The sequence below is a fragment of the Podarcis liolepis genome, assembly GCF_965112155.1.
Source record: "Podarcis liolepis genome assembly, chromosome: 1".
Classification (NCBI taxonomy): Eukaryota; Metazoa; Chordata; class Lepidosauria; order Squamata; family Lacertidae; genus Podarcis; species Podarcis liolepis.
The window spans coordinates 27093393-27113117 of NC_139554.1; the positions used below are offsets into that span (position 1 = coordinate 27093393).

At 41.9% G+C, this 19725-nt stretch overlaps 1 long non-coding RNA gene across 3 annotated transcripts in view; it reads left to right on the forward strand.

The window, feature by feature from the left end:
- The window catches only part of LOC310707162, an 87956-nt gene extending 70981 nt beyond the window's left edge, over window positions 1-16975 (forward strand). Inside the window, exons 2-4 of one of the 3 annotated variants that reach the window (XR_014526368.1) lie at window positions 11697-11880; window positions 13715-13773; window positions 16781-16975. This is a non-coding gene — a long non-coding RNA (uncharacterized lncRNA). Of the gene's footprint in view, window positions 1-11696; window positions 12262-13714; window positions 13774-16780 lie in introns of those variants that run through there. The other 2 variants (XR_014526369.1, XR_014526370.1) reach the window with 2 other exon arrangements.
- The last annotated feature ends 2750 nt before the right edge of the window (window positions 16976-19725 follow it).

Genomic DNA, 19725 nt, shown 5'->3' on the forward strand with positions numbered 1-19725 from the left:
TCTGTAGTTTGGTTGAACATCTCAATAGAAGTTTCCTTTTCCTCCATCCATCATATTCAAAGTTAAAAGTCGAGTCAATCAACATTTCAGCTCAGTTATATACATACCTCAGCATGATCGTGGCATTACCAAACTGACAGGGGTGATGCAGCTCAGCAAACCTTCTGGAGGAGACTGGCCTTCGTTTTCAGCTTAGCATCCATTTTAAAACATGTAAATGAAAGAAAAGCTGGCACATTTCTCATGTCAGGGTTTCCAAGGAAGGCGCAGGGCCACCGAATATGCAAATACAGGCTTGGATTTTAAATTACCTTTTGTCACCTACCGCAAAGAGTGAATAAAATCTTGTAATTATATTGTATTGATAGGCACACTCGAATGGGAAGAGTTATTTTCAAAAGGTTAATTATTTACATAACCCTGTTCTCTCCAGCTCATCTTACCCTAACTCTTCCTGTGCAAAGAATATAGCTTTATCTTTTGTTTGTTTTTATTATTTTTTCCAAATGCAAGAAGATCATGTCTTCCCCCAAGGCTTGATATGAGTGCAAATAAGTCCAAACCAAGTATCTCACACTAGATGTGCCTATAGCAGCCTGTTTTCATTAATTTTTTTTAAAATCTACTTTTTAACTTGATGCTTCTATTTTTTTTATATAAAAACTAAGAATCTGGTATGTTTCTTTTGCTGTAATCCAAGAATGATTCAAGCATGTAACTGTTAGAAGAAAAAAAACTGCTCCTTTCCTCTTATGGGGCACCCAAGAGCCCATCTATAGTCCTCTTTTTAGGTTCTCTATTGGTAGGAGAGGCCAACCAGAGAATATTGAGAAGGAAGGCAGCTAGTAAGCCTGATATTTATTAAAGCTGTTGCAACAGGGTGCTCCCCACCCCTGTTGCCTAAAAATCTACAGTGGTGGCAGCAAATGAAATTCCCTGAGAATTTCATTTAGAAATGGGGGGTCACCGCTGAAAAGACCCCTTCTTGTGCAACCACACTTCAAATCTCCTTCAGATATGGAATACAGAGACCAGCCATGTGCATTTAAATAATGTGAATCTCCCCTAAAATTCACATTTTAGTGTGCATTGGCCACTACAAAATTCATTTCTTGTGCAGTTTTTCAGCCTAAAAATGCATCATAAAATTTGGAGAAGGGTGCAGTTCAGATCTGTGCATTAACCTGGAAGCTGAGAGTCAGAGGTGGCCCATCCTGTTTTGCTGCCTGAGGCAAAATGTTCAGGTGCCACCTCCTCCAGCAGCAGCCTCCTCCTCCCCGCCTCCTGCAGTGCCAAAGCCATGTTTACTAGGGTCATGCTGTTGCAGCAATGGTTTTCAACAGTGGAACCCCTCACCACAAGAGGGGTGACAGTGGGTGCCAGGTTCCAGTGAGATCTCTCTGGAACCTAGAAGCCAACACTGCAGCTGGTTCTCCCCATTTTTTGGGTGGGTAGGGCACCTCCCCATTGGGGTTCTGCTGCTTGAGGCAGCTACTTCAGTCTGCCTCATGGGCGGCCCAGCCCTGGTGAGGTTTGGATTGGGTCACTCAGAAATGTGGTCTGAACAAAATTCTCTTCCCAAGTATACTTTGGTTTCTCTCCTCAAACTCCTTCAGGCCCTCTGCACTTGTAAAAAATACAGCTCCTTCTTATTGATTTCCCACAGTCAACACAGAGACAAATTGTGTGATTCCTAATAATATATACACTGAGGAAACTTGGGTAATAAAAGTGTTTATTATGTGGCAGCATGAGGAATGAATGTAAACGGATCTCAATTCAATCATAACTTTATTCCCGATTGAACAGCTACGGTAAATCCAGAGATGAAATGAAAGATTAATTCACTGAGATTGCAGTTTGGCAGCCACAGGTTACTGCCAATTTGCTATTCTTGCAAGGATGTTTGCTTTTTATGCACGCGAGCGCACGCACATGCATACTTGCACTGATCTCGGGTAAATGGCTGCGTTTCCAGCCATATTACAACCCAGCTTGGCTAAGGAGATCCTGATTGTTTCTTCCCTATAGGAAGAGCTGTAGTTCAGCAGTAGAACAATCTGTCTTGCACGCAGAAGGTCACAGGTTCTATCCTTCGTATGTAAGGTAGGGCAGGAAGAGTAAAGGTAAAGGTACCCCTGCCCATACGGGCCAGTCATGTCCGACTCTAGGGTTGTGCGCCCATCTCACTTAGGAGGCCGGGGGCCAGCGCTGTCCGAAGACACTTCTGGGTCATGTGGCCAGCGTGACAAGCTGCATCTGGCGAGCCAGCGCAGCACACGGAAACGCTGTTTACCTTCCCGCTAGTAAGTGGTCCCTATTTATCTACTTGCACCCGGGGGTGCTTTCGAACTGCTAGGTTGGCAGGCGCTGGGACCAAGCCGCGGGAGCGCACCCCGCCGTGGGGATTCCACAGCGCCACCCTCGTCCCTAGGGCAGGAAGAGACTCCTGTCTAAAATCCTACAGAACTGCTGGTAGGCAGTGTAGATAATATTCAGCTACATGGACCCATAGTCAGACTCAAAGAATCATAGAGTTGGAAGGAACCCTGAGGTTCATCTAGTCCAACCCCCTGCAATGCAGGAATATTCGGATGTCCCATACGGGGATCAAACCTGCAACCTTGGCATTCTCAGCACCATGGCTCTAACCAACTGAGCTATCCAGTAAAAGGCAGCTTCCTATATTCCTTTCTGGCACCCTCATGCAGAGGTGGAGTTTGTGCAGTTATTGCATGTTTCACTTATTTATTATTGAGGTATATATTCCACCTTTCCAAAAAGAAAAAGACATATCCTGCTTGAGGCAGAAAACATTTTGTTGTTGTTGTTTAGTCGTTTAGTCATGTCCAACTCTTCGTGGCCCCATGGACCAGAGCACGCCAGGCATTCCTGTCTTCCACTGCCTCCCACAGTTTGGTCAAACTCATGCTGGTAGCTTCGAGAACATTACCCAACCATCTCGTCCTCTGTTGTCCCCTTCTCCTTGTGCCCTCCATCTTTCCCAACATCAGGGTCTTTTCCAGGGAGTCTTCTCTTCTCATGAGGTGGCCAAGTATTGCAGCCTCAGCTTCATGATCTGTCCTTCCAGTGAGCACTCAGGGCTAATTTCCTTAAGAATGGATACATTTGTTCTTCTTGCAGTCCATAGGACTCTCAAGAGTCTCCTCCAGCACCATAATTCAAAAGCATCAATTCTTCAGCAATCAGCCTTCTTTATGGTCCAGCTCTCACTTCCATACATCACTACTGGGAAAACCGTAGCTTTAACTATATGGACCTTTGTTGGCAAGGTGATGTCTCTGCTTTTTAAGATGCTGTCTAGGTTTGTCATTGCTTTTCTCCCAAGAAGCAGGTGTCTTTTAATTTTGTGACTGCTGTCACCATCTGCAGTGATCATGGAGCCCAAGAAAGTAAAATCTCTCACTGCCTCCATTTCTTCCCCTTCTATTTGCCAGGGGGTGATGGGACCAGTGCTCATGATCTTAGCAAAATAATATACAGAATAAAGTCATTTGTAGAGTTGTAGAGTTGTAGAGACAGAGGAAAAGATTCAGGAAAATAAATACTCTCCATGCCAGCTGGAAAAGAAAAGTATTGGCTACCTGCACAACAGTGAGGAGTGATGATGGTCAGGTGTTTTATTTGTCAGAATCAGAAAAGGGATTAAGAGCAAAGAAACTGGCAGTTAAGCTTTTTAACTGTTCAGGAGATCCACCCTTCTTCTCCAAAGTAAATCCTTATCTATTTTATGTTGCATCTCAACCTAGTCTCAGTATTGATGAAGGAAAAACTATAAAACCTTTATATAAAAATAATATTATTTGGGGAACAATGGAATGCTGCTAGCTCACGATTATGGATGGATGAATCTTCCAATTTGTTTCTCTCAGTTTCTTCTTTTCCCAATCATAACTCTAGTTCTCCCCCTTTCTGCAATAATTTGCAATTTAAAAAATCAAATCCTCATGAAAATTAATCAGCATTTTAGTGCAAATTTCTCCCTATATGTGCTGCTCTTTTTTGCAGTTTTGAGTAACAAACACATTGCTGCAAGCAATTTTCTATAATGCAATGCATTTTTCTTTGTTATTTTAATGAATGTATGCATTCTTTTACAAACTAAGATATGCACTTTTGCACACATTGTTTGCCTGGAGAACTGCATTCAGGGAAGTGTGAATTTCCAATGATTTGGTGTTTTGGTTTGCGTATTGTTTTGAAATGTGCAAATTAAGCAGCTTTTCATTAAAATGCTAACAGAATAGAAATTTTTCCCCTCTCCTGCACACAAATCTGTTTCAGCAATGTGGATTTGCTAATACCTAGGATTTGTAGTCCCAGGTACATTAAACCAAGCTCCATCTTTTTTTCAGCCCTTAGCATCACCAGGAAGGGATTGGCAAGACTGCTGTCTTAAATCCTAGTGAGTCACTGCCATGCACATAGAAAAAAAGTGAGCTATATGGACCAATGTTCTGACTGTTGTTGTTGTTTGTTGTTGTTGTTGTTGTTGTTTTAAGGCTGTGAAACATTCTGCAGTAATTGACCCAACCCAAATTCTATATCAAAGAAAGCTGAGCTTTGCAACCTGTATAAACTGTCTTAAGATACAGTGGTTCCTTGGTTCTCAAACTTAATCTGTTCCGGAAGTCCATTCCAAAAGCAAAGCGTTCCAAAACCAAGGCACGCTTTCCCATAGAAATAATGCAAAATGGATTAATCCATTCCAGACTTTTAAAACAGCCCCTAAAACAGCATTTTAACATGAATTTTACTCTCGAACAAGACCATTGATCCATAAAATGAAAGCAATAAACAATGTACTGCAGTCACACACACAATCAATCAATCAATCAATCAGTAGCTGAACTGGGTTCCACACAGTCACAAAAACAAAACAAAAAAGCCACAAAAACAAAAAAGCAAAATAAATAGCAGAAACAGGCAGATATCAGCGTAACACTAAAAACAGAAGTGTGGCACTCAAAATAGAAGTGCGACACTCAAAACAGAGCACGTTCAGCTTCTGGAAAATGTTCTAGAACACTTACTTCTGGGTTTGGAGTGTTTGAGTTCCAAGTTGTTTGAGTACCAAGGCATTTGAGAACCAAGGTAAAGTAAAGGTAAAGGGACCCCTGACAATTAGGTCCAGTCATGACCGACTCTGGGGTTGCGATGCTCATCTCGCTTTATTGGCCAAGGGATTTGGCGTACAGCTTCTGGGTCATGTGGCCAGCATGACTAAGCTGCTTCTGGCGAACCAGAGCAGCTCACGGAAACGCCATTTACCTTCCCGCCAGAGTGGTACCTATTTATCTACTTGCACTTTGACGTGCTTTTGAACTGCTAGGTTGGCAGGAGCAGGGACTGAGCAACGGCAGCTCACCCCGTCGCGGGGATTTGAACCACCAACCTTCTGATCAGCAAGTCCTAGGCTCTGTGGTTTAACCCACAGCGCCACCTGTGTCCCCTGAGAACCAAGGTACCACTTTACAAAAATGTGGCTATACTCAAGGCCTCCGAAGTGGCTGATCTCTCTCCATTTACTAGGTTCACTATGGCATGTGCACCACCACATTTCCACATAGCACAATCACATATATTTGTGGTATGTATATGAATTCCAGACCCTTGGGGAGTGGTCCAATCATTGCCTTCCTTTCTCATCAGATTGTTAGCCTTTCCCTGAGATGACATGCAAGTGTGGAAGCCTTGTGCAATCACTCCTGGCCATATGGGTCCAACATTCATCACAGCCCACTAGACAGCACCATGCAGAAGGGTGCCAAAGCAGCTCATTGTCATGTGTCTGAGTGCAAAATAAAGAGAAGAACCAGAACCTCCCCTGTTTTGTCCTCAAAACCTTATTTTTGTTGATAACAATGAACAAGCAAGCTAGAAGGAATGGCTTGCCAAATAAGCAAAGACAGGGAAACCTCTTGAAGAAGACTTAAAGCATCCTCTTTTCTTTTCTTGAAAGGCCCTTTTGCAGTCTCCTAAAGGATCTGTGTACATCAGGGGATGCGTAGAGATGATAAACAGAGGTGGAAATATAATTAGAAGATGGAGAGTAAAAGGTTACCGAATTAAAGGCATTTGAATTCCTGCTGGCTGAGGAGATTACAAGAACCGCATAGAATACTTCAAAGTTTTCAAAGAGGAAAGAGATTAAACAGGGCACTTGGCTTCTTTGTTTTCAAGTGTAGTGGCACAAAATGGCCAGCCCCTGTTCTTTAGCTGGCTGCTCCCAATGTCAGTATTAGCCAGGAAATTATTTTGCCTCCTTTGCAGTCCCCCCCCCCTGCACCCATCAGTCTGGGTTTGACAGCTTTTATCACCTTCTAGCAGTAACTACTGCTGTGCCAAAATCTGCCCTCTGTTTTCTCAAAGAAGAAGAGAAAGAAGAAAAGAAAATTCCACTGTGGAAGAAGACTCAGAGACTGTAAGAATTCTTCCATATTTCTGTAGGTCTGAGGTTTTTGAGCTTACCTTATCATTGTGCGATGGCTGGTGGTAGGGTATGTCCTTTTTCTTTCCAGTATTCCCCCCCACACACAAAGTATTCTGCAGCCTCCCAGGCTGCCCATGTTTACTGAATGAGAGAAGTTACCTTATGATATCTTTCCCATGAGCTTTAACTGAAGCATGGACACCCAGGGAGGCTGCAAAGCACAGACCACTGGTGAGATGAGATGTAGAATGGAAGAAAGGACACTCACAAACATCCTCGGCCATCACAAAACTTAGGTAAGTGCAACTAAAGCTATGCACCCCACCCATTATTTTCTCTCCCCTTTCATAGTTTCCAATGCAATTTCCTTTCTCATCAATTGATGGATAATTGTCAGTGGAAGGCTGGAGAAATTCTTTTGGCACAGCAGTAGCAGTAACACAAGGAGCAGCAGTTTGCAAAATGTTTTCTTGCATTGGAAGAAAGCCCCCTGCTTGGAAATCTACCTCCTGACACAGATCAGACTACAGTGACAAATTGATTGATTAAAATCCCATGAGATAAGTATTGAAAAGGTTGATCTCTCATATATATATATATATTCAACATCTCACAAGGTTCCATTATGGATTCGTGACACTTGCTCCATCAATCCAAGAGGGAGATAAAAATCAACTCATATCCAGGCACCAAAAGCTGTATGGCTCTTTTTTAAAAAATGTACTCAAAATCACGACATTTCATAATTTGCACTGCTTTCTCTTGTTGAAATCACATCAGTTTAGAGATCATTTATCTTTCAGTATAAACTGACTGCTGAATTTCTCATTGTATGATGCTGACACAAGCCAAGGCTGTCGCCTCATTGACAAAAAAACATAAACCTTGTGAAGAAGATGGTGAGAAAACTTTATAACAGATTGATCTTTGGCTTTACTTTTCAAAGTTTTTGCATTTCTTTCATTTTTAAAAAACCGGCCTCATCTTCCTGTTATTGTTTATTTTTTTGAAGGCACTGCTTATTAATATACTCTTTAATCATTCACACCATGCAGTACATGGGGAACCAGCAGGACATTATTCAAGACCAGTTGGTCCTCGTAGTAACAACTGAGGTCAAGGAGGTTTGGGCATAACCAGGCCTTTTGGGGACTAGATCCAGGGCAGAATATGATAGGAGAGGGCCTAGAATCAATATTGTGGTAAGTCCTTTTTCGTAATGACCCCTGAGTTATTCTCTGGTGTGGATTTCAGTTATAGAGCTTGTAAGTAGGTTCTTATTGCTGAAGCTGAGGAACTGCAGTTCTTTAGTTAAACCTCTTTATATTATAAGCTTGTAGGTAGGACATCTGCTATTTTTAATTTTAGTGCCAAGCAATTGCTGAGAGGATGGTCACATTGTGATAATCACAATATTATTAACAACAACAACAACACAAACTTTTCAGGTTATTTTATTTCTCAGTGTGAAATTTCCCTCAATGGTGATGAGACAAGAGAGAGAGAGAGAGAGAGAGAGAGAGAGAGAGAGAGAGAGAGAGAGTGTTTTAAATGTAATCATGGAAAAATATTGGGGGGAAAGCTCCATATTCCTTATTATGCCCTGTTCATTCAGAGTGGTTGGTTTTCGTGTCCCATTTCTCTCACGGAAATTGATGAGAAACTGATTAGAAAGAAAACCAGTTCCACCTATTTCCTGCCGTACCCGTTTCCATGATGCATAATATTTGCATTTCAGATGCAGCAAGGGAATTCTTTTGTTTGCTTAACAATCTGTTTCATTTGGATATTTTAAAATGTCATGGAAACATTTCAGCTGGTCGCAGGTTTTCTAAAAGCTTGTTTACCCAACACTACATCACAATTTGGATGAAAACAAATCTTTGTCGGAAACCACTGACTCAATGAAGCTTTCTTGTGGTTTCGTTCCTGCACTGAAGCTTGGTCACAATAATTATAGCATTGATATATAGTGATTTACATTTGCATAGCCACTGGAGATATATTATTTCCCATTCTAGCATTTATTTTTTATATTAAAAATACCCATATACAAATAAGACTTGCTGTATATGGGGAGATGTAACAGTGATGAGGCTGCCTTCGAGCATCGAGAGCTGTTCATAATTCTTTGAGTTGCAGGATAACATATTTTGGAATCTGCCTTCACCTTGAGCTTACCTTCCTCTTTCGACATTAGGGATGGAGGAGAAATGATAAAGAGCACTGTTAATTATGTATCACTGGCAAACTTAAAACACATGCAGAAACAATGATATGAATGAACACTTGGCCACATTTGCTTGACTCATTTCCATTCCTGGAACTCTCTGTCAATTTCTGCCAAAAGTTTGTTAAATGCAACAACAAAAATCCCACATTCAACCCATGAGCCTTTCACCAACACCGCCTCTCCCCCTTTGACAGTTTTCAAATGCAATTTCTTTTCTTGTGAATTGAAGGTCAAGAGGATAAACATGGAAGAATTCTTTTTGGCTCTGCACTAGATAGGACAGCAGCCTCCATTCCACATGAATGGGAAACTGAGGTACAGGAAAGTGCTCTGCTAGTCAGTGCACCTGCTCGTGCACAATGTGGATAAATTAAGGGCGGTGATAGAATATTCAGCGGATGGAGCAAGCCAAGCACATTGCTTTAATTAATGAAATTCATTATTTAGAATTACCCTCCCTTCCTCTTCTTTAATAAGTTTCCTTTAACCTTAATTGTTTCCGATCAGCATGTTCTTTTCTATCTTCCACCTACACTCTCCAGCTCTGTCAAGGGTGCACGACATTTCTCTCCCCGGCACCTATAAGCCTGAACAGCCACCAAGACTGTTCCCTCCCTCCTCTCAGCTGGCTTGCTATTTATAAATGACGCCATCTCTCATCTCAAGATGCCGTACGAGTAATTTGGGCAATGAATTCAAAGTCAGGGCTGATCAAGCAGTTTCACTCCAGATTCATTTCTCCTCAGCAGACCTGGGGAAGGCACGCAAAGGTAGCCATGGCACTGCATTCTATGCAGCCCATTTTGACAGGGAACGGGGGAGTCAAGCTTATCTGCAAACTATCTGAATTCATCTACACCACTTTAATGATGTTTCCCTGCAAAGCCATCTGTGACCTTTGGCTGAGTAATGAAATGCACTCTAAAGAATTCCATACTTCTTAGGAGAGGACACCATATCCCTTGGGACTGGACAGAAAAACATAAAAATCATGCCATTTGCAGCAAGATCAATGATGCTGGCCATTTTTATAGTTCCCTCTTGGACAGAGGCTAGGCACCTGGGTCTAACCTAGATATATCCTTGCCTAGCAGCTTTTCATATATTAATGGGCATATTGTCTTTCTGGCTTTATTGGTTTCATCAGGCCATCCTAAGGATGGACCTGTGAACCCAGAAATAGGAGGCACATTAAAGGGCCAAACTGGATGTATTGTTTGTTAAATATAATTATTTAATTCACACTGAAATGGAGAATGCCTAGGTGTATTACTGAAGGTTTTGACGTGGGGTTTTTCCATGGGACTATACTGAAACAAAAGGGACACGGGTGGTGCTGTGGGTTAAACCACAGAGCCTCGGACTTGCTGATCAGAAGGTCGGCGGTTTGAATCCCCGCGACAGGGTGAGCTCCCGTTGCGCGGTCCCTGCTCCTGCCAACCTAGCAGTTTGAAAGCACATCAAAGTGCAAGTAGATAAATAGGTACTGCTCTGGCGGGAAGGTAAACGGTGTTTCCATGCGCTGCTCTGGTTCGCCAGAAGCGGCTTAGTCATTCTGGCCACATGACCCGGAAGCTGTACGCCGGCTCCCTTGGACAATAAAGCGAGATGAGCACCGCAACCCCAGAGTCGGTCATGACTGGACCTAATGGTCAGGGGTCCCTTTACCTTTATACTGAAACAAAGAATAGGATTCTGAACTCTGAGTTGACAATTAACTGTTATTCTCTGCAAGCTAACACATGAGTGATTAACCTTAGATCACATGGGAGGCTACTGAATTGCAAATTCGCCATCTTGGAAGGGTGGTAGCTGAGTCTTTGTTCTCAGGTTCTGTAGAAATAAGGATGTAATGAAGTTCTCCAGGAACACACAGCCTCAGGCAAAATGGAGGCTGCAGGAAGAGAGAGACCTCTGCTTCGAGGAATTATCTTTTATTTATGAGAAAAAGAACATGTGGTGGACTTGCACAATATATTGTATGGAACTATTATTATCATTTTGTTCTGTTTTGGAGAAAGTTCTGCAAGCAAGGTTTTGAATCAATCTAATGGGCCTAGACAGTTTTTATTCCAAAAGGTGTCCGTTTTTAGGCATCCAGTCACTTCAAGCTGTGCAATATTAATATCTGCAATAATGTTAATTGTGAGAACTTCACAGTATGTAAGGAACCCCTATCGTCTTGGCACACAAACACCATATTTTATTGGGAAGAGGCAAATGCTAGCTAAGGTGGTGCCCCCCTTCATTCATTCCATTTTTACCTCCCATGCACCCAGTTCCTCCAGTGAAGCCAGAGCAGTGCACATGGTTCTTTGGCACCCATTCCACCCCCAAAACAACCTTGTTATGTAGGTTAGGCTGAGAGATGAAGCACAATGGCCCAAAGTCAACTCATGGTTGAGTACTGGCTCTGCTAGTCCCTAGGGTAAGGTTACCAGATTTTTTTTCAATGAATCCAGGGACACTTTTCAACTTCAATGGATTTTGTATGGGGACTGATTGGTAAATCTGGTGACTGTCCCTGGGAAATGGGGATGTCTGGTAACCTTACCCTAGGGGTCTCTTTGGAATCAACCAGATTTTAAATTAATTTCAGCTGTCCAGTAGATATTTTCCAAATTAACTTCAATAAAAATGGACACATTCCCAATTAGACAGAGGACATACCCATCTCTAGAAGGGAAATGCCCTAAAAGAGTTCCTAGATGCCTTTAGGAATTTTGTACAAGCTATCAACCAAGTTCTGTAAAAAGGATTTTCACCCCTGGAATAATGCCATGGACAATTTAAAATTCAACAAAGAGGATTTAAAGTAGCAATGAATATTCAAAGTGGAATTTAGAAGGAAAAATACCTAGGTCTTTCTGGATATCCCACCCCCTATTGCGATATAAATAATCACCTAAGTGTCCTGCCTATGAAATATGCATGCATTAATTAAGCAAAAGATTACAGCTCAGTACATACACTGCATTTCTCACTCGCTGTCTTTCTCTTTTTGCCTAGGCAAGGTGACTGGCCAGCATGAAAATCAGAAGAGGTGAGGGAAATATAGCTGTGGAAAACACTTAACAGCACAAATCAGAGGAGCTGCATGCAGCTGAATGGTTCACGATGGTGATGTATCACTACACACACGGGAGAAGTAACCATGAGGAAAACAATAGGGGCTGGCTACTACAGAAAGCGGGTAAGGGACCCGAGAAAAACAAAGCCCTAAGCTTTTCTACTAAGTACTTTTCAGTGAAAGTCACAGGGCCCCTCTAAACTGCTGGTTTATTGAGCATTAATCCAGACTTGCTTGCAAAAAGCTTTTGTGGAGGTTAAACGATAATCTGGTTGTTGTTGTCTTTTGTTGTACATTCATTCTGATTTGTTGGTGGAGTAGATATGCTGCAGTGAGCATTTATTTTAGACAATGTTTATTACATTTATAACTCATCATAGGGAAGTTTTTGATGTTTGATGTTTTATTGTGCTTAATGTGTTTCATTTGCTGGAAGCCGTCCAGAGTGGCTGGGGCAACTCAGTCAGATGGGTGGCAAACAAGCAAATAAACATATAAAAACCATCATCATCACGATCATCTTCTTTCCTCCAGTGAGCTCAAGGTGGTGTCCATGGTTCTCCACCTCCCCATATATCACCCCCACAACAACCCTATGAAGTAGGTTAGGCTAAGAGACAGCAACTAGCCCAAGGTCAGCCAGTGAACTTTACAGCTGCATGGGAACTACAACCCTGGTCTCCCTGGTTTGAGTCCAACACTTTGACCACTGCACTGGCTCTGATCTGTTTGTGGGCTGTTTCTACATCATTCATTCATCCCATGCTTTCCAGTGGATTTGTGGATTTGTTGCCAGGCAGATGAACATGACAGAGCATGTTGATCTATTTGATTTGTGCTTTTAAACTGCTCCCACAGCTTATAGGCAACATGGAATTCAAGAAGGGGGTGGTTAGGGGGTTGTCCAAGTGATCCTCGCCCCCGGTCTTTACAGGTAGATCCCAGATCTCCTGCCCCCCACTTTTAAAACAGTTCAAAAATATTTCTAGGGGTCACTGCAAAAGTGCACTGCTGCTGAGACCCCACCATTTAAATTTCCCAGAAGCATCTATATATGCAGCATATGCAGATTTTATGCAAATTTGTACCAGGGACCTATGGTCCTTTGAGAGCACGGTAATGGCGCTGACCCCAAATAAGCTATTTGTGTTCCATGATTTCTTGCCACGATCCCAATAATCTCTTTCCCACCCAGGTGTATGAATGCCCAGCAACACATACATAGGCCCAACTAGACAATTAACAACAGCACCAATCATCTCTTGAAGGGAGAAGAGGGAGCACAATGCATTATCCTAAGAGTTGATTAGGTATATCCCCTGTTTTCAATACAATGTGACTTTCATGTAGCCCTGAGAGCTAAATGAGGCTAAGAATCGTATATGCCACACCCTTTTTGCACACTGTGCTCTTGTTCTGCTAGGATTATGCCTTTAGAAGCCTGCTTCCATTTCAGTATGGAACACCTCTGCACTGGCTGCCCATAGACTACTGTGTCAGGTGATACGTTATTGTGCTGAAATACAAAGCCCTGAACAACTTGAGTGCAGGATACCTTCAGGACTACCTGAGCCTTTCTATCCAACTTGATCACTGACATCCCATGAAAGAGCACTGTTGGTTGTCACAAGAGACCCGATTGACCTCAACTAGATGTTGAATATTTAGTGCCACTAATCCTTGGATGTGAAATTCTCTTCCAGCAGAGATATGGCAGACATCCTCAGTTCTAACCTTCAGGTGTCTCTTCAGGTGTGTCCACAGGCCTATTCAGTGCTTTAAGCTTTAAAGATGAGCAAACCATTTTTATGATAATTCTATATTGTTTTTAACAGTGTTTGTCTCTTTTGTTGTACACTGCCTTGAGATTTTGTACAAATGGCCATCTATAAATATTTTTATAGGTAAAATAAATAATCATGCATATTGTAATTTTTATTGTTGAATTTCCTCCAAGGAGCTCGGGGAGTACACTGTTTCCCCTTCTTCATTTTATCCTCAGAACAAACCTGTGGGGTACGTTATGGTAAGAAACAGTGACTGACCTACTCATTGGGTTTCATGGCTGAGCAGGGATTTGAACCCTGGTCAGCTAAGGTCCTAATCTAACCCCTCTAGCCACTACACTGCAAACTGGCTCTCTAGATAAATTGCATTGTCTATGTTTTTTCCTTGTTGCCAATTTATTTTGCACTAGATCTTTGCTATAATTCCTGGCATCGAGCAATGTCTCTAACCTTCAGGGATGCCTGTTTGCTACCAGCCTGGGAGAGGAGAAAAGAGAGATGAGTTTTAAAATGCATATGTTGTCTTTTCTGTGCCATAACAAGCTTGGCATCCTACCAGCAATGTCTGAATCTCTCTCCCAGGGTAACTAAGGCAGCTCAACCAGCTGTAGTCAAATTGCATTGGAAATGGATAGTTTGCAAATTCTCCCCTCGAATGAAATTTTAAATTACAAAAAAAAGTCATCTGACCGGTTATCTCTTACTAAAGTGCTGTACGATTTGCATATAAACTTCATTTCTTTTTCTAATTACACAGAGTTAAAATGCATTCATTTTCCCTTTGATTATGAGCCGGCCTTGCCAAACACCTGTGACTGCCACAAATTCTAATTTGTTATTTATTTACTTCAAAGCAATCTTATTATCTAAATGATTCAAAGCATCAAAGGCCTTAATTATTGATACTCAATTTGATAGGCTACGCTTTCCATGTCCTTGGGATGAGGAAGATGACTCTTCATTTCCTTTGCCTCAAGTACACACTTGGGGGGGGGGGGTTAGTGGAAGAGAACACAGGATTTTGTACACACACACACACACACACACACACACACACGACGTCTGAAATTAAAATCCTGCTTAGCTTCATCCAGGTTTATACAATAGGATTGACTGCTACAATCTTCTGCCAAACAGAAGAGGCTTTATTTTAAGAGAGAGAGAGAGAGAGAGAGAGAGAGAGAGAGAGAGAGTTTATTTTTAACACAGAGAGAGAGTTTTAATGTTGGGGGGCACAGTTGGAAAAGGTTCAGAAATGGAGCATCAAAATGATCATGGGGTTTGACTGATGCCTGCAAGGAACGGTTGCAGCTAGGGCTGGGCAATATCTAGTTTTTAATATCATGATACATCGCCAGATAAACACTGTGATGTCTCGATATACCATGATGTCTGAAATGAGGCTGGAGCTTATAATAATCTGGGAAAATGTTGGGGGGGGAATCTAAATTTGATGTGTCTAATTAAGTGAAAATTTACTCAATGATAACATGCTTAACTAAACCATTAAAGATTTTTGGAGAATATATAACTGTTCTGTTAAGGGCTTTATATACCCAGAAGTAACACCTTGAACTTGGCCCTGTAACAAACGTACTAAACTTTAATTGCTAAATCTGTATAGTGTTTATCCACCAAGAAACTTAAAATAATGTGTTATGTACTGAGTTGAATAGGATCCATTCCATTCCTCCTCACCACTATGAGCTGAATAAAGAGCATTAAATCCACTCTCGACTCCCAGTATATTTCATAATGCATATGGATTCCACCCAACTGCCTCTCATATTACTTTATTTATAATGTAATATATTTATATCCTGCCAAATCGAAATTCAGTGCAGCTTACAACATTTAAAAACATCAGTCAACGAATAAAAAATAATAAAAGCAAACTGGTTAAAAACAATACTTAAAATACATCACAATATATGTAAAACCAGCAATTAAAATTTGAACTGGCAACAGCCCAGTCATCAGGATCGTCCGCACCTTTGTTTCCAAATGCATAAAGCCCTTTACTGCAAAATTGTTTGCTTCCTTTCCTGAACAGGAGCAGGAGCCAAGCCACAAGGATCTTGTCACAAAGAAGAAACTTTGTTTGCTAATGGGAATCTCCATCCCACAGCACTGCTGAGGAACAATGATTCCAATAAGCAAACAAAGATAAGATCTACTGGGCTCTAAGGCACACACTCTAAAGATCCAGATATTGTGCTTAGCCTGATGTTGTGCTGGGTCTCTATTTTAAGCTTTCTGAGCTGTTTCCACTTCTTTTTCCATTGCATTGCCATACATCCAGGTTTTCCCTAACATTTTGCCAGCCAATTCGGCAAAATTCCCCCAACGTCATTTTTACACCCAAAAACCAGGACATGTCAGGTATGGCAAGCCTAGATATATCTCTAAGGGCCGCAGGTCAGTGATAGAGCTAGTACATGCTTTACTTACAAAAGGTCCTAGGTTTATTCCTCAGTATCTCCACATATGACTGGGAAAGAGCCTTGAAACACTGGAAAGCTCCCAGCAATCAGTGCAGACAAGAATGAGTCTGATGAGCCAATGGACTGCTTCCTAGGTTTCTAATGTTTAAAGTAACCTTCATATTTTTAAACTAAAGCAACTATTGTTTAAAAGAGAGAGAGAGAGACTCCCATGCTTAGCTGTCATTCATTCATTTATATATTAAGGCATGCATGCATTAATATCCTGTCTGACCAGCCTGAAAACAGGCTCTTGAAGCAGCTTACCCAATTATTGATGTTGCAAAGCTGGTGGAGATGAGGAAACATCAGGATGCAAGGGGTCATGATATGCATAAATTTCAGTGGGAGACGGGGGCTGGGTCTAGACACATAAAAGAAGCATTTCAGTTAAATGTGTTGCAAACTTTGTATGAAAAATCGGGTTAGCAAAAAACAGAATTCCACAGCGCCATCTGGTGTCACAGTGTTAGAATGCATAAACAATGTATATAAAGTGCTTTTTCTTTGCCAATGTAGCTGAGTCCAGGGATAGTGGAGCTGGCATTTTCAGTGGCAACCACACATTTAGTATAAATTCTGGTTTCCCCACAGATGTGGGAAAAACACACCAAGTGTTATGTGTGAAAATCCCTTTCGTTTGTAGCAGATTAAATAGAACTTTAAAAGCTGGCTGTGCTTGCAGGCCTATAATGTCTCTCACCTTATCACCCTATGAGCACCTGCACATTAAAGTGTTTGCAATATTTGCAGAGGATACTGAGCCAATATTATAAGCCTGGCTAGACACCACTCTGCTATCGTCAAGAAGGAAGATGATGCAATGAGAAATGGGAAAGTGTTATGGAGATTATAAAGCATCTGGCGTGTGAAAAATCCTACCAACATTGCAACAGACAGAGAATGGAAGTGACCTCGAAAATGTAATAAATTATATTACTCCACTAACCCGAAGCCTAATAATAATATGGTTGCACAAATTGATCTGAAATAACATTTACTGCATCTAATGGTTTACATTAGCAAAGGAGGAATGACAAAATGAATCACATACTGACATTCAAAGGATAGCAGTCCGCTTACGCGAAGATAGACGCTCCGACAGATGCCATAACCCTAGCAAAAAGCATACTGATTGATTATATCTTGGTTTGTTGGCCATGTCAGTAACATGGGAACTCACATTTAGCAATACCATAAAAAGACAACAAAAAGCAAGGGGTGGAGACACACCACTCAGATTTCCAGTTTAGCAAGAGTGCTTGTGGTTCCTGTAAAACCAGGAAGAAGAAGAAGAAGAGTTTGGATTTGATATCCTGCTTTATCACTACCCGAAGGAGTCTCAAAGCGGCTAACATTCTCCTTTCCCTTCCTCCCCCACAACAAACACTCTGTGAGGTGAGTGAGGCTGAGAGACTTCAGAGAAGTGTGACTAACCCAAGGTCAGCCAGCAGCTGCATGTGGAGGAGCGGGGAATCGAACCCAGTTCACCGGATTACGAGTCTATCGCTCTTAACCACTACACCACACTGGCTCTCTTAGCAGCGAGTGTTCATACTGAAAAAGACCAGTAGCAAGTACATATCTTGCGTGAGTTATCATTTTCAGGAATGGAGTCTTAAAAGTAATACAAGCTCACACATTTATGCACTGCATCCTTATATGCACCTTGAAATTAATACATGCAATCCTTTACAATATACTAAGGACTCTTAGCTAGAAAAAGAAAACAGAACCAATCAGCCAAGTTTCAAATGCCAGTCAAATACCGTATTTTCCCATGTGTAAGACTAGGCTTTTTCCCTAAAAAATAATGTCAAAAATTTGGGGGCATCTTATACACGTATAGCACTGACCCCCATTTTCTTAATGGGGGTCTTATACATGGGGGTGGGTGTCTTATAGACAGGACAATACGGTAAATTGGCACTATACCAGCTGCATGTTGTTGTCAGAATAACAAAACTTTAGAGTCAAAGGGAATATTGGATGTCATCTAGTCAAACCCCTCTCTTGGTGCAGGATCTGATGGAAGTATTGACAGGTGGCCATCCAGCCTCTCTTTAAACACCTCCAGCAAAGGTGTATTCTGTATATCTTGGGATGAATGAGAGGAAAAAATACTGAATGGTGGTGGTGGTGGTGAAAGATTGCAGATGACCACCACTGCTGTACTTTAGCCTTTGTCAGCTGTGCTGGCTGAGGCTGATGAGAATCCTAGTCCAAAACCAGGTTAGCAACCAGGTTGGCATAAATGGACTTCTGCCTTCATTAGTTATGTTAGGTATATAGACCTTCCTTCTTATACCTCTCATGGCTTGAATGAGAAAAATGTTCCTGTTACAGTGGTACCTCGGGTTAAGTACTTAATTCGTTCCGGAAGTCTGTTCTTAACCTGAAACTGTTCTTAACCTGAAGCACCACTTCAGCTAATGGGGCCTCCTGCTGCCGCCGCGCTGCTGGAGCACAATTTCTGTTCTCATCCTGAAGCAAAGTTCTTAACCTGAAGCACTATTTCTGGGTTAGCGGAGTCTGTAACCTGAAGCATATGTAACCTGAAGCGTATGTAACCTAAAGCGTATGTAACCTGAGGTACCACTGTATTGTATGGGACGCTGGAAGACTCTGACTAATTGATTGTAAACTCCTAGAAGAAAGAAAGCCCTGAACAAAAGAAACTGCGGGCTCCCTTTGAAGTGAATCTAGAGTGATAGAAGCAAAAGCCCCTGAGGCCTGTGAGGATACAAGCTTTAGAGTGTAATTGCACAGATGCAAAAGCAGAAAGAGGATGCCTGCAGAATCCTTAATGTCAAGGAGGCGCCCAGGAGCACTTAGCAGCGAGTGTTCATACTTCTGCCTCTGAAAAAGACCAGTGGCAAATACATATCTTGTGTGAGTTATCATTTTCAGGATGGAGGGAGGGGCTCTGTTTAAATATGGCTTTTTGAATGGATTTAGGCATTTGCAGATTAATGCGGAAATAGGACAGAACAGGTTTATGGTGAGTGAAGCCAGTGAACACATGTGAAAGTGACTCTACAGACTGGTAATAGATCCAGCCAATTACATTCCAAATGCAAGAAGAGCTCTTCTGGATCAGGCCAAAGGCCCAGCTAGCTTAGCAGCCTTTTCTCACAATTGCTAACCAGATGCCTTTGGTAAGCCCTCAAAAAAGACCTTTGTAATTAGTTGCAATTCTTTTCCTGCTTCCTCATTTCCATGCTGGATCCCATACTCCTCTGGTTCCATACTCCTCTGGTTCCAGTTTCTACCTAGTAAGAACATTAAAATACAGAAAGATAGAAAAATGCATGCCAATTATTTCCTTAAATTCTACTTTTTTAAAAAAAGTTTGTATTTTCCTTTTCCACCCTCTGTCGCTCCCTCTGTGACACATGATTTAGGAGATCATGATCTCTCAGGCCATGGAAACCACAAGACATCAGTAACAAACTAAGTGTTGTGATTCCCCTCAATTGGTTGGCTGCCCGGGGGGCGTGGCGCAGCAGCAGGGACAGCCAAGCAGGGGCCGGAACGCCCCCTGCAAAATGCGGGAACAGCTCCCGCTCACAACTCCTCCCCTCTGAAAGGAGGAGAGGCTTAACTAAACATGCTTTTACTATTTGGCTGAGATGCTCAAAATACAGGTAACCTATGTGGGCAGATTCAATTGCCTTTACTCAAAGGAGTTCCCTGAA